The following is a 14,202-nucleotide window of genomic DNA, read 5'->3' as shown; positions in this document are numbered from 1 at the left end:
TGAGTTAAATTCATAATACCATTTTAAATAATGCTATTCATTTTCCAGTCTGTATTGACAGATAATGAAATAACTCCTTTACATGACAGGCTGAAAACATGTGACCTATAAAAGGGAGACAGGAGAGGGGACAGAGACATTCATGTTAATCTAAAAAATTCAAAGCATTAGTTCACTGAAGTGCTTCACAGTGTTATACAGTGATACATTTTAATCAGAGCTTTAAGATACTTTTTTCTTATGAAACATCATTTCTGATGTAGCTTTGCATTTGTGTAAGTCAAACTGATGTCTGAGTGTCCCAGTCTAATGAAACTACAAACTTAATACTGTATTCAGCAATTCTGATTCTGGAATTTCCTTATCTTTCTATAGTCTGTACTATAAATGCTGAATTCCTGCATGGTGTCTTAGATTTCCACACCTCTTTGTCATTTCCTTAAGGAAATACTCTATTTTGTAAAAAGGGAAACTGAGGAACAGAGATACTGAGGGTTAGATGAGCCCTGATTATGAATGTCTTTCTGTGTGCCGAGCTTTAGATATGTAAGCCCTGATTTTCAGACATGTGTCTATTTGCTGCTCAAGTGAAGTGTTTGATTTTCTAAAGCTAGATAGTCAAGCACTGAGAATTAGAGAATTCTCCTGAAAATTTGGGACTAAACGATTTTGTTCATCTACATAGTGAAGCCAAGTTTAAGTCTTGCATCTTCTCAGTTCTCATTCCTCCCCTTACTTGATACTGCTACCCATGCAGTTAGAGAATAGAAGCTAAAGTAAATCCTTTATTTTATAATGTCAATGGTAAAATTCACTCCAGCACAAGAAAGATTTCACCCATGAAAGTCTTATTATAAGAGTGAAAAATATGAAAATAAATGAGCAATTGTATAGATTTAGAAATTTGCAACACATATGTACAAGAAAAGATTGTTTGGCATTAAAAAACAGGTGAACCTAAGGCCAGGAAATTCAATCAAAAATTACTCTGCCATGAAGGTTTTAAATCTTACTTTGAAAAATACTTTGAAATCTTAGATCAGCTTTGGGAACTGCCTTTCTCTCCATCATGTCTTTCTCTAAATTCCACCCCAAAAGCCAAAAACATACAGTAAAAGGAAAACACACTTTGACAACCCTATGATTTTACCTCCTAATGCACTATAACATCACTGCCATGATAATTCATGACTCTTAGAGTATAATCTGACATGACACTAAAGGAGTTATTATTCTTCTGTCCATGGGGAAAAATCTATTTATAAATTTGAACTCAATATTGCTGCTTTCAGCGGGAAAAAAAATCCAAAGCCATAAAAGCAAATAGTCACAATGAACAAGAAGAGATCATTTGCACTGTCTTTTACTGGTTTGTGTCTTGACACATGGTAGCAAGTTTTCACTTAATCAAAAGTATGCCCATATAAATTTTTATCCTTTAAATAGGTATTTGAAATCCCACTCTAAAAACAATTTTCAGAAGATGTTGGCAGGTACCTTTTATGCCATTTATACACAGAAGGGTTTTATTAATGCCAGCCTCTAGAATTAAATGAGAAAGCTTCCTACATTTTTCAGAGTTGCCCCATGACAGACATCCCCTTTAAAGGGATGATTGGCAGCTTGTCTTTGAATCTGACTAGGATTAGAGGAGATCCTCCAGACTCAAATTAATTTGGATATTCATTTCCCCCCTGTACTCTGCTGGGATTCAAGGGAGTCCTGTCTGCCAAACCTCAAAAGTGAGTCTGAGTTTGCCATCCAGGAGCATCAACTGTAGGACCTCAGAGCATGAAAGTAGGAGGCAAGAGTAGCAGAGGGAGGCTTAAACTTTTCATTTCTCTTGGGATGGAAGGGTTTCATTTTTCCCCATGATTTTTCAGGATGCCGTGGAGGAAACATCTCCACAGCAATGCTTTGAGGAAGGGAAGTTATGGACAACAGACTAGCTGCCTTTTGAGAAGCTAATTCAAGTGCTGAACCCAAACAAAAATGAGTCATCCTTGCTATTAGTAACGAGCTTCCTGGAAGACAACACGAATCCCAGAAGTTGTCAGCTATTACTATAATGATCTAATAGTAAGGGTGGTGATTCTGGAGGCCCAGGGATCCCATGAAGAGATGCCAACATACAGAAGCTTCTGAAGGGTGGTAGCTAGTGGGAAGGGGCTGTAAGTTGACTGCAGATAAAATAAAGCTGTTACTTAACATAGTTTCTCATGTGAAATCTCTTCAGTTGTGTAATATTTCTATAGATAAGACAGAAAGTGATAATTCCACAGACATTGGATTTATTTTTTTTCCCAGACAATGATTTCTGAAGATGTCAAAAAGACCATGAATAAGATATATTTGTCTCACAGGCTCTATTAAGTATTGAACTAGCAGAGCTTGAGTCATATATGAATATCAGGGAGGAAGGGGAAAAAAATAAAAAAGATGAGGGCTGTTAAAAGAACTTTGTATTACAGTGTACTTAATCATTTTCTAGAAGAGAGACTTTGAGAAAACTCGAGGATTTTAGGATAGATCCTTTTGCCCAAGACAGATGTAATGTTTTGTCTTGGAAATCTGCCAATAGAAACCATACCAATAGCAATAATGTTGAACTATGCTTGGAAAACGTGCTCAACATTATCAGAGCTTTAGGAAGCAAAACAAGTTCTTTGCATTTAATTCAAAGCTCTGACATAGGACTGCTCCCTATTAAAGGCTTCAGAAGAATCTAAAAACCATCACAACCTTTTCATTAACCAAAACCTGATAAAACCTTGATGCAGTGTGCAGAGAAAATGCTTTGAGATAGATATAAATTCCTGCTTTAAAAAATCTGTTACTAAAATGTAGAGGAGAAGCAAACAGATTTAGAAATGTCATAAAGTCTACAGTCCTCTATATAGCCCATATAGTTCTCCATATAGAACTCAGTAATGAAATCCCTTTTAAAAAGTTCAGCAATGACTTTTTTCATGTCTTGGCTACTGTTTTTTCTTTTCATAGTTTTGTGCAGTCTCTCAGCATCTTCTAAATTTTTGCCTGTAAGAACAAGACAAATTGTTTCAGCTTTCCCTCAGGGCACATGGGATTTAGAATAGAAGCCAGAATCACAGTATCAAATAGCAAACGACCAACTATTATCAGATTTAATCAAACTCTTAATGTCCATGTTTCTGCTTTTCACATGCTCAGGCTAATAATGCTTTAAGAGCATTGCGTGTAGTGTAAGGCCACCTATCTTGCTCCTCGATGCAGCCAGCCTAAATTTCCTCAAACTATCTAAGAGGAAAATATCTATCTTTGTCAGCACGTCACATCGACATCAGCTTGTGCTGCATCAAAGTGCTAAGTACAGCATGTTTGACAAACAATTGCATTTTCTCTTGATCAGACACTAGAGAGATGAACTTAATTCAAGGGCCTATGGATAGTAAGTGGGAGTAATATTCCTGGTGACTATTAATCAGTGTATTTTTTGCCATGAGCGTGTTGACATCAGGTACATTGCTGAGAGTTTTCCTGTGTGGTTCTATGATCTCTTGTGTAAGCTCCTGGAAACTAATTATTACAAGGATGCTAGGCTTTCTTTTATAAAGCAGTCAATTTCTAGTCTCAAGTTTGCAAGAAAATAGGTACTCAGTATGTTCTGTTAAGCCCTTACCGACATTTCTGTAGGCTACTCAAAGGCATGTTAGATTGGTTTTTAAAAGCAAATTAAAGAATACTTTCTTTTCTTTTCTTTTCTTTTCTTTTCTTTTCTTTTCTTTTCTTTTCTTCTTTTCTTTTCTTTTCTTTTCTTTTCTTTTCTTTTCTTTTCTTTTTTCTTTTTTCCTTCTTTCCTTTCCTTTCCCTTTCCTTTCCTTTCCTTTCCTTTCCTTTCCTTTCCTTTCCTTTCCTTTCCGCTCCTTTCCGCTCCTTTCCTTTCCTTTCCTTTCCTTTCCTTTCCTTTCCTTTCCTTTCCTTTCCTTTCCTTTCCTTTCCTTTCCTTTCCTTTCCTTTCCTTTCCTTTCCTTTCTTTTTTTTTTTTTTTTTTATTTTCTGAGCGGGGAAAAACAGTCTTAATACAAAAAGTTCCTGGATAGAATGGCTGCTGCTTTTTATAATTAAAAGTATGTGTACAAAGAGTTTTGCTTAAATACATTACATTTATTCACCAGACTCCATGTCATGCTTACAGGTTTTGTATCTCTCATGAGAGAAATCCAAAACTGTTATATAATTCTCTAGGAGCAGATAAAACCTCCTTTAAAAGTGTTTTTTTGTGGATAATACTTTGCAGTGCTGCTTCTAAAACAGTATATAACTTGGTGGCTTATTAAAAAAAAAAAAAAAGACTACATTACCCCAATGTGTTCCATTAATGAAAAAGCTAAAGAAAAACAGGAGAAAACAACAACAACAATAACAGCAACAAACAGAAAATCAAACACCAGCCTTCCTATGAATTTCCCCAAATGTTCCAGTGCAATTTGTAGTGAAGTTTGGGTAATAATAATGGCTGTGTGATTTTTCTTCAGGATCTTGCCACAATGAATGTTTTGAAGAAGAAATAATTTATGAATTGTAGAAGTTTGTATTTTTGCAAGAGAATCCAGGACTGTTAATTTATCTTTGTAACCTACAGAGCTATGTTGTTCAGTAATACTGTTACTTCTGCATTTCTGGTGAGCCAAAAAACAAAGATTTAGTTAAAAAAATCAAAATTAAAGAGGACTCAGAAGAGAAAAATTCTCTGTCTTTTGCATGTGTCATACAGGAGGATCACAGAATCACAGGATGGCTGAGGTTGGAAGGCACCTCTGGAGATCATCTAGTCCAACCCCCTTCTCAAGCAGGGACATCCAGAGCACATTGCACAGGGTCACGTCCACGCATGTTTTGAATATCTCTGGAGAAGGAGACTCCACAACCTCTCTGGGCAACCTCTGCCAGTGCTCTTTCACCCTCACAGTAAAGTTTTTCCTCATGTTCAGCTGGAACTTCCTGTGCTTCAGTTTGTGCCCATTGCTTCTCATCTTATTGCCAGGCACAACCCAAAAGAGCATGGCCCCATCATCTTGACACTCTCCCTTAAGATATTTATGTACATTGATATTAGTAAATATATCTTGAACACTGTCATATACTTGCTTATTTTTGCTTGTTGAGATTATTTGTCTGATAACAGTGAGGAACTGGCGTATTTTGGCCCGTACAAACAAACACTGTTCCAGAGGATGCCCAGGCCCTGAGTGTGTTCTCTCCCTTCTCACAGTTTATCTTCAGGGCCAACGTACAGAACCCAGCTGCTTTCTTTTCTGGTTCAGAGGTAGCCACTGAAGTTTCCCAGGAGAATCAATTTACGTATGTACAGTTCTATTTTCCAGCTGTTTGCCACTGAAGGCTACTGCTCACATTAGCCATATAAAGCCTTTTTTTGATATTCAGATCTGGAAAATATTTGTAGCCACTTTCCTCCTGTTTAATTTTTAACTAGAACTTTTCTTGGATGAGGACTAAATAAAAATGAGTAAGGACTTTCACGGTCTGAGGTTTGAGCCAGCTTCCACAGGGTCCTTTGAGAGCCTTTCCAATTATTTCCCTTCAGCTGGGCTCCTGAGTTTAGTTATTAATCTTTCTTCATAAGTAAATCGCTGTTGTGCACTAACTCTTTTTTGTTACTGCTCCTCCAATTTTTGTATACTTTCCTGGTAATGAATCTCATGCAATATTATTCAAGTAGTCTTACAAGCATAATGAGCAGATGGAAATGCTAGGATTACAGCTAAAATTTGCTTAAATGCAAGTGTTCGTCTTCTTTTGTAGCAACAAAATTAATAAATAGAGAGATTAACTTCTCACTAATTTGCCTTCTACTCTTTTTCCTCAAACAGCCATTCCCAATAGGTATTCCTATTGGAAAATTGAGGGTACCAAGGACGATATACAGAGAAGTAGGAACGGGGCAGGAACAGATGAAAGACACTAAGAGTCTGACATTACAGGAAAGAACTTTATGAGCTTCACAGTCCTCTCGTTTATCCCACAACTGCTTTCAGTTTGGGGTAGATAATAACAGACTGTAACCCCTGCCTCTTGGTTTTGTGCAAGGCACACTGGTACAAAGGCTTTGTGAATAAAAGAAAAGATGAGCAAAGTTGTAAGATCTTGTTGACTGATGCTGGGAATATTGGTCAGCAGGATTTAAAATCCACTGGTGTTTAACGAAAATACACACTTCTCTGTGACCAGATTCCATCCTAAAAACAAAACAAAACAAACAAACAAACAAAAAACAAACCACCTAGAGAATGGAAGCAGTTCTGACAAGAAGGATATAGCCACTCTGAACTTAATAAAAAGTTAAAATGCTCATATAACACTGTGCTGGGTCATGCTTCTAATATGGATCAGAAGATACACCTGGAAAATGAATGTATAACAACAGCCAGATTGCTCAAGCCCATTTTTATTTTATTTTATTTTTAGCATAAGGGAGAGAAAAATAAAGAATAAAGCTCCCTTTGGGGTCCTCACACAGAGTGAAAACTAAGTTTTCCAGATCGAAATGCCAGAGACATTATGAACTGGCAGAAATACGCTATGTGTTTTGGGATTGATATAGTGCTGCAGCTAATATCCTTTTCCTTTGGAAATGTGTTAGGTCTTTAGTGATCACTGCAGGCCAGGACTTTGTCATATCTGAGAAACAACATTATAAAATGATTTTTCAAAACTTAAAAGATTTTTCACTCTTGACTGAACGTAACAAATTCTTCCTGGCCCTGAAACCAGAACCTGTTTTCTTTACTGCCATGTTCATTCCCCTTTTGTAGATACACGGTGATCTGAACAGGTAGTGAGTCGTGAGCTGTGTTTTTTGTAGGGCTCTTTCCTAGTTTTTGGTTGCTGTAGTTTTTGCAACGAACTTCTCATTTCTTCTGAAGCATAAAATTTGACATGACATATGGCAAATAGACTTCAATAAAATAGAAGGCTGTCTACTGTGGACTTCTAATATATGCAACTTAGCCAAGATTTCTCTCATAAATGATGGAAGTTTTGCACTGGTGGCTGTGGTCTGTAGTCTCCTTCCAGCACGGCACTCCAGGGTAGCCCCAACAACATGCAGAGCTGGAGGGACGAGGGCCAAAACAGACAGACCTGAGGGCTTACTTAACTGTAAGATGAAGAATTTTAGGAGATGACAAATTATGGAAGAATGGGGGAAGAAGCGAGCATTAAAAAGAAAAAAAAAGAGGTCCTTTCTTTCTAAGGATGCAGAAAGAAAATGTTAAAAAGAAGTATAAAACAAAACAAAGGAAGGCAGACTTTCCATTGCAGTTTTTCAAAGGAAAAAAGCAACACTTGAAATCTCCAGTCTTAATAAGCAACACTCTCCTACATAAGCTCATTTAGAAACCAGCTTCCAGATGGAGTTTTGATTGGTAATTATGAGCAAGTTTCCTTTCACCTACAGTTTTCCAGGGAGAAAGACAAAATGATGAATGGATCCACAGGTAAACCCCACATCTTATGAACCTGAATTATGAATCATGATTTCTTTTGTTGTGTTAGCGCTGCCCCAAAGAGCAATGATGCACACATGACATAGGGTAGTATCTTTATATATAAAATTATTTGTTTAATAATACAGTGATTCCAGGAAAGCTTCTTTTAAGATGTAAGACAAACAAAAAAAATATTTATTGACTTGACACGTGGCAAAGGTTTTGTAACAAATAAAGGAATAATTTTACTCTTCCTCTTCCTTTGCGTATGAGTCTACTCAGGTAACAGCTAGTCAGAGAATAATACACATTTGTTTATACTAATGTAATAGGTTTTAAATGTTAAAACTCTTTTCAGATATTTACTTTTAATTTAAAAGAGCTGTTCCTGTGAGACAGAGTTGCTTGACCAAATACTCTTATTTAGGTTCTAACAAAGAACAGAGTTTGCTATATGTTGGCTTGTTTTTTTCACAGGAGACCTCAAATTTCATGTGTGTATTTTGAACTGTGTCAACCTATTCTGGTGCTACTAAGTTTGAAAGCAGAAGCTGTTTATGAAGAAGGACTGTTCAGTGGTTTTAAGATAACCTCAATGGGATTCAGGATGTTTACCCTTCAACATAACACTGGTCAGGAACAGAACAGGTGTTTTTTTCTTCTTTCCTCATAATCGTGACTCCTTTCCTAATTATTTCCATTAAGACCTCAGTGCATTGATATATGGCTTGTATCGCTGTTCTAAGTCTTGATGAACACATTTGCTCAGTTGCCATGGGAGTAAATTTGGAAAAATGTTGGAACAGAGAATTTAGACTGTAGTCAGATGGACCAGATGTTCCCAGAGCCCGATTGTTTCTCCTGCTCTGCCAGTCTCCACCCAGCTGAATCCAGAGCACTCATCTGCTCCTGTGCAAAGTGAGTCAGTTCAGTTCAGCAAACTTCATTAAGCTAAATTGCCTGTTTTTGCAATGACACAGATGAAGTGCAGTCATGCTAAACGTGATGAGGAGAGCAAACAGAACAGTTTGGAGGCGATACCCTTCTAAATTCTTTCACTTTAAACAGACTGCCTGATCAGGGCCTACGCTCGGGGCATTTTGCCTGTCATTCTGAGTTGTCATATGGGCTAGGGGAGAAATCCAGATTCATCTGAAACAGCTCTGAGTACATCAGCTTAAAGATAGTTCTTGAATATGCCATATTTCTAACTTCTGTTATGCGAGCATTATTTTCTTCATTTTGACATCATATATCTGAACTATCTCTAGAAAATGAAATACCATCTCAAGGTAAATTGCACAGTTTCTTATTAATGCTGCTTTATCAGAGCATCGAAATCAGTGCTAAGCAATCTAGCAAGTGGAGGAAATGGCAAGTCATTATTAAATTTATGAGAAGCTGGTTCATAAATCCTATATAATCACTTTTTCTGAGCTGACTTGGGAAAATCCTTTAAAGCTGCCTCATTCTATTTGGCATCTACAGGAGCTCAGTGTGATAGAAAAGATTTACCTTTCTCCAGACAACTTCCCAGAGCCCTTACTTTTCAGCTGACAGTGAGGAAAGAGCTCACAGCTGTGTGTTTCAAATTAGATTACAAAAATTTGAAGGCACCTGAATTTAAGCAGAGATTAGGCACATAAAACCAAAATTACAACTCAAAACTCTTCTGTAATTCCCTTATTCTGGAAGTAGCTAAACTCCCTGGGTACCTAACTTATTTACTTCAAAGCTTCCTGTGTCTCTGCACATGAATCTCCTTTATCACCCCTCCTAGATGCCTAGACACCTAGTAAAATTAAAGATTCATAAGTGTAAAGGAAAATGAGCAGGACCCAAAGCCTGATGCTGTGGGCTCGTTGGTCCAGGGAAGTGAGGTCTTAAGGTTTCAGTCTTGTGCCAAGGTCTCCATGGACACCTTCTCCACCAGCTATTTAATGCCAGACCAGTTCCTGAAGCTTGTCTCCTGAGCCATGAGCTCCAAGCTGATGCGTGTGCCCAGCTCCTGAGAGGGGCAGGGATTTGGGCCACCCATGGTCCTTGAAGTGCCTTGTTGGGGGCTCCTCACTGGTCGCCTCTTCAGGACATTGTTGGTGACTGTCCCTTATGTTTCTGTCTTAGCTGGAGTAAGGAATGGCCCTACAGTATTAGGGACTTCTGCAGCAACACAAGGGAAGCAGGTATTAGTGCTCTTACCCAGTGCTGGCCTGGGCACAGAACGAACTTCTCTAATAAAAAACATAGGTATTCTCTAGGACCCTTAGGTTAGGCAGCAGACCTATCAGACAGCTCCTGAAATACACTGTCCATATATTTTACATTGGTGACTAATGACAAGCCATCAAAAAACCTAATGAGGATTAAATATTTATATAAAATAAAGAACAGTGTAAACAACAGAAGCTTAAATGTGCTGGAATGATTGTCCTAACTAAATCAGCATTAGTTCTCCATTGGTGTATTCTGAGAATCATGATATCACGTACTCGTCCTTATTCCTAACAGTGACACATTCCTTTTCGCCTTCCTTTCCCATATCTGTGTTATTCTTTTACTTTGTTTTCATACCTGACTTTACAGATTCCTACTTGTCACTGAGTTTATATATAGGGTTTTTCCTTCCTCCTTGATTTAAAATAGCGGTTGCAAGAGCACAGCAGTTGCCAGGGTTGTTCTTTTATTTAAGCGATCAGGATCACTTTTTTATATTAATAAATGAGAGACGGTTTTCTTCAAATGGTTTCCTCAGTCTTCTGCTGTCTCAGTTACAATTTCTCATGACGTTTTCAGGGGTTGTGATGATGAACAAAGTTCACAATTGCTTGAATATCTGTAAGCATAGCAGTTATTAGAGCAGATCTCCGCTTGAAACATGTCTACCTAAACCCTATGTTTAGTGCAATGCAGTTTTTATTTTAGGGTTCTTGTTATATAGTTTATGAACCTCTGTTATTAGAAAGAAGGTTTGGTTTGTTGTTGTCTTCTAACAGAAGAAAGTTTTTCAGGAGGTTTTTCTTGTTTTCATTGACATAACCAAGTAATGAATAGCAAAGGATGCCTGAGGGGAAAAAAAAAAAAAGAACACAAAAAACTACCAAATCAGGAATTCTAAAAATAACAGACAGAAAAAGGTTTAGGAATAAATTATCAAAAACTATCCTGAAGTGGGTTTTTGTTGTTATTGTTTCTTTGTTTGTTTTGTTTTCCCTTGGTTAATGGAGGAAAATTTTATCTTGTATTTTTTCTTATTTCACTTTCCTACTTCTTCTTCTTCTTCTTTTTTTTGTTTTTTGTTTTTTTTTTTTTTGTTTTCTTTTAGAGTATATCAATTTTAGTTTTCAGCTTTTTTTCCTTTCCTTTGCAGGAATTGCACAACCTTCAAAACAGCTGGCAAGATACAACACCAGCAATGTGCAAGTATAGATTATTAGGACCTTACATAACTTTTGTGTCGAGTTCAGCGATCTGAATGCTCATGCTGTGAATGCAAATGCCATGTTCAATTTTATTTTCTGCTCCTCTAATGCAAGTATGAAAATTGCCATTTTCTGCAAACCCAAAAAGATCTGGCAAGGCAAAACTGCTCCTGGGCTCAACAGTCGCAGCGGCATTTCAGCTTCCATTAAACAAATGGCAAGCGACTTAAAAAATTAAACACAAAGTTAATACTTCATAGTGACTTTGCGAAGTGGGCCTGGGCCGTCTCTTCCATCAAGCTGCACAGAAAGTGACCCCTCGTGGCAGGAGGAGATGCTCTGTGTCCCAGGGGTCCTCCTGCAGCTGTGCAGGGTCTCCTCGCTCCTGGTTGAGGACAACCCTGCCTCAAGTGCCGCTTGCTTTGCCAGGGAGCAGCTCCGCCTCCAGCAGCACCCTGCCTTGTCACACGCCACACTTACGTCCCACACATGGATGAGCATGCAGGAACCAGGGTGCAGAGGTGGTGGTGGCCTCCTTGCTTATGGTGAGAGGATGTTCCAACCACTTCTGGTCCTGTCAAATCAGTTGTTCCTCCTCTGACCAGAAGTGCTTCCTCCCCTCAGCACCTGGCCTTGTTTTGTGTGACTGACAAGGGATCTTGCACCGTCCCCTTCCCTCCCTTGACCCTGAGAAGCTGATATGCATCTTACATATGTATGGGTTTAGATACAAGCTGAGACAATTAACAGATTTTTTATTTATTTTTTGTTCCATTTCCATGGCAAAAATATTTTTTCCCACAGTCCTCACATGCCTCTTCTTCATTTCTTTCAAGGGTTGTTAACTGTTTGATGCCCTGATCCCTGCTGGAATGAGCCCTGTGGTACTGTGGGGTTGTCTGAAAGGCAGTGGGGTGGTTGTGGATTGCAGGTCCACGGGGCCTGGCAGCAGCAGTGTGCTTTGCCTAGCACAGCAAGGGTGGCACTGGGGAAGACAAATAATTGCAAATGCAGAACAAGAGCTGTACCTATACAGTCAGACCAGCAAATGGAGGACATGTGTGTTTGAAGAGACTTGGAAGCAAAGAGCTTGCTTGTTCAGGAAAGCAAAGGGGAGCCCAGTGAGGAATGAGGTGATGCTGCTCAGCACCTGGTCCCTCCTGCAGTGCAGAGGACACCGAATGAGCCACGGCATCTCTGCTTTGTAAAGCTAAATAGCCATAGCAAAGTGGTCTCTGTGCCTTCAGTCCCATTTTATCTTTCCTGTGGACTGCATGAGCTCCATCACAAAATAAATACCCCAGCAAAGGTCTTCTGGAAGGTTAAGTGTTAACAGTGTTTTGAGGACATTCCCATTTTCTCTGTGCAATTTCATACGTATGCAGGCTTGTGCTGGAACTGCTCCCCTAAAAAATAGCTTACTGCTAAAATATTCTACATAATATGGGATAAAATTTTATAAAACATAGCTCATAAAATGCTGCAGAATGCCTTGCATGATACATGGCTGTGAAGCACATCTCATAAAATACTCTGAAACCTGTATCTTAGAGCAGAGGATAGATCAAACTCTGCAGCAAATGAACTTGGATGACACCTGGCTCTCACAGTGATGGGTTTATTATTGGAATCTGCTGTGCTGGTAGGGTAGAGAGGAGGGAGGGGAAGGCAGGGGGAAGGGAAGCATGGATTGTCATCTTGTGTGATGAGCTGGCCCCAGCCAGGGTATATATTTATACACACACAGGAGCAGTGTGTTACTAGAAACGATTCCCAGCACAATCACCGTTTCAGGCAAGGATAAAAACGATAGAAATACCTCTCAACTGTGCAAAGTGTCTACTGGCTCCCTGGAATGAGGTAAACGCTATGTCTGCCTTCCAGTCTTGTAGTAATACATACATACATACATCTTTCTTGTTCTGTCTTCTAGTTCACAAGAAGGAAAATGGTTCAGGCTCCTTCCTTGGGGCTGTCAGGATGGATGGATGGACGACAACCACCGTGGTCATGGAGGGTTTCTGCTGGGAAAGATTCTGTTGTACAGGCAAGATCTACACCTCACAGAATAAATAGGTCCTGGTATCTGCCTGATCTCTACTGTCCTCACTGCTGCACGCAGAAATATTCAGCCCAGTGTAGATGTCCCAGCTCAGAATCCTATCTTTGACACTAATCTTACCATGAATGTACATTCACAGAAATCTATTGTGTAGTCCTGAAGGTGTTATCAACTCCACAGTATTCCTGCAGCATTGCTAGTGGCTCACAGGTGACCCCCCCCCCCCCTTGGCCACCGCCTTGGCAGAAACTTCAGGGGGCTTCCATTTGTGCCATCCCTCACTTCTACCACACACGCTCTCGTTTGCCTTTCTCAGCCCTCTCTATCATACTCCTTGCACTCAAAAGCAGGGCCCAAGACCCCCGGCAGCTCCAGACATCCTGCCAGTTCACCATGTCCCTCCAAATCCTTTGCTTTTTACACAGAAATGTTCCTGTGCCCCTGGGTCAGCACTGGGAGGCACCGGCAATGAGCACCATAACTTTCTCACATGCTCCCACGTCTCAGCTTGCAAAGAAAAGTAATAACTCAGGGTGTGCAGGTGTATTTGTACCCTGCTTCCGACCTAAGGTGGTGACTTGCAGCAGAAAGGAGAGCCAGCAGCATGGGTGCTGCACTCACCGGCTGGGACTAGAAGACAGCGGGCCTACATCATTGCCAAGGTGTCACCAACATGGCTGCATAACGCTGTCTTGACAGCAATCCACATCCCTTGTGTAGGGCCTTCGGCATGCTCATCCTCCATGACAGCTCTGGTGGTTTTGTGGCAGGCTGAATACTACCTGTTTATGAGTCTTTAATACGTTATTGCAGCTGCTATAGGCACCTCGAGGTAATGACAGGATATTAATCCATGATACAATACCTCAGCAAAGAAATGCAAAGTATCCATGAAGAGAAAATATTAACATGTAAATGCACTTCGTTTTGACCAAGGTGATGGCAAAGGAAAGGTAATTTATAAATAGCTGCATGAAAGGTTGTTTTGAAATTCAGATGTGCACCACAGGCAACACAAAGGTAAAATAACTACAGTTCTCAAAGTCTTCTTCTTTAAACACAATAGCTACTATCTTAGGGGGAAAAAAAAAAGGCAGAAATAAACTTTCTTACAGAGCTTTTATACCTGTGTAATAATATTTAGAGTAGCTATTGAAATGCACTAGTCAGCTATTATCTGACTCCATAGGTAATATGGTAGCTTAAGGGTCCAATATTTCATTCTAAATTAAGA

The sequence above is a fragment of the Cygnus olor genome, chromosome 1 (genome assembly GCF_009769625.2).
Source record: "Cygnus olor isolate bCygOlo1 chromosome 1, bCygOlo1.pri.v2, whole genome shotgun sequence".
Lineage (NCBI taxonomy): Eukaryota > Metazoa > Chordata > Aves > Anseriformes > Anatidae > Cygnus > Cygnus olor.
Note: the sequence above shows the minus strand (reverse complement) of the source record.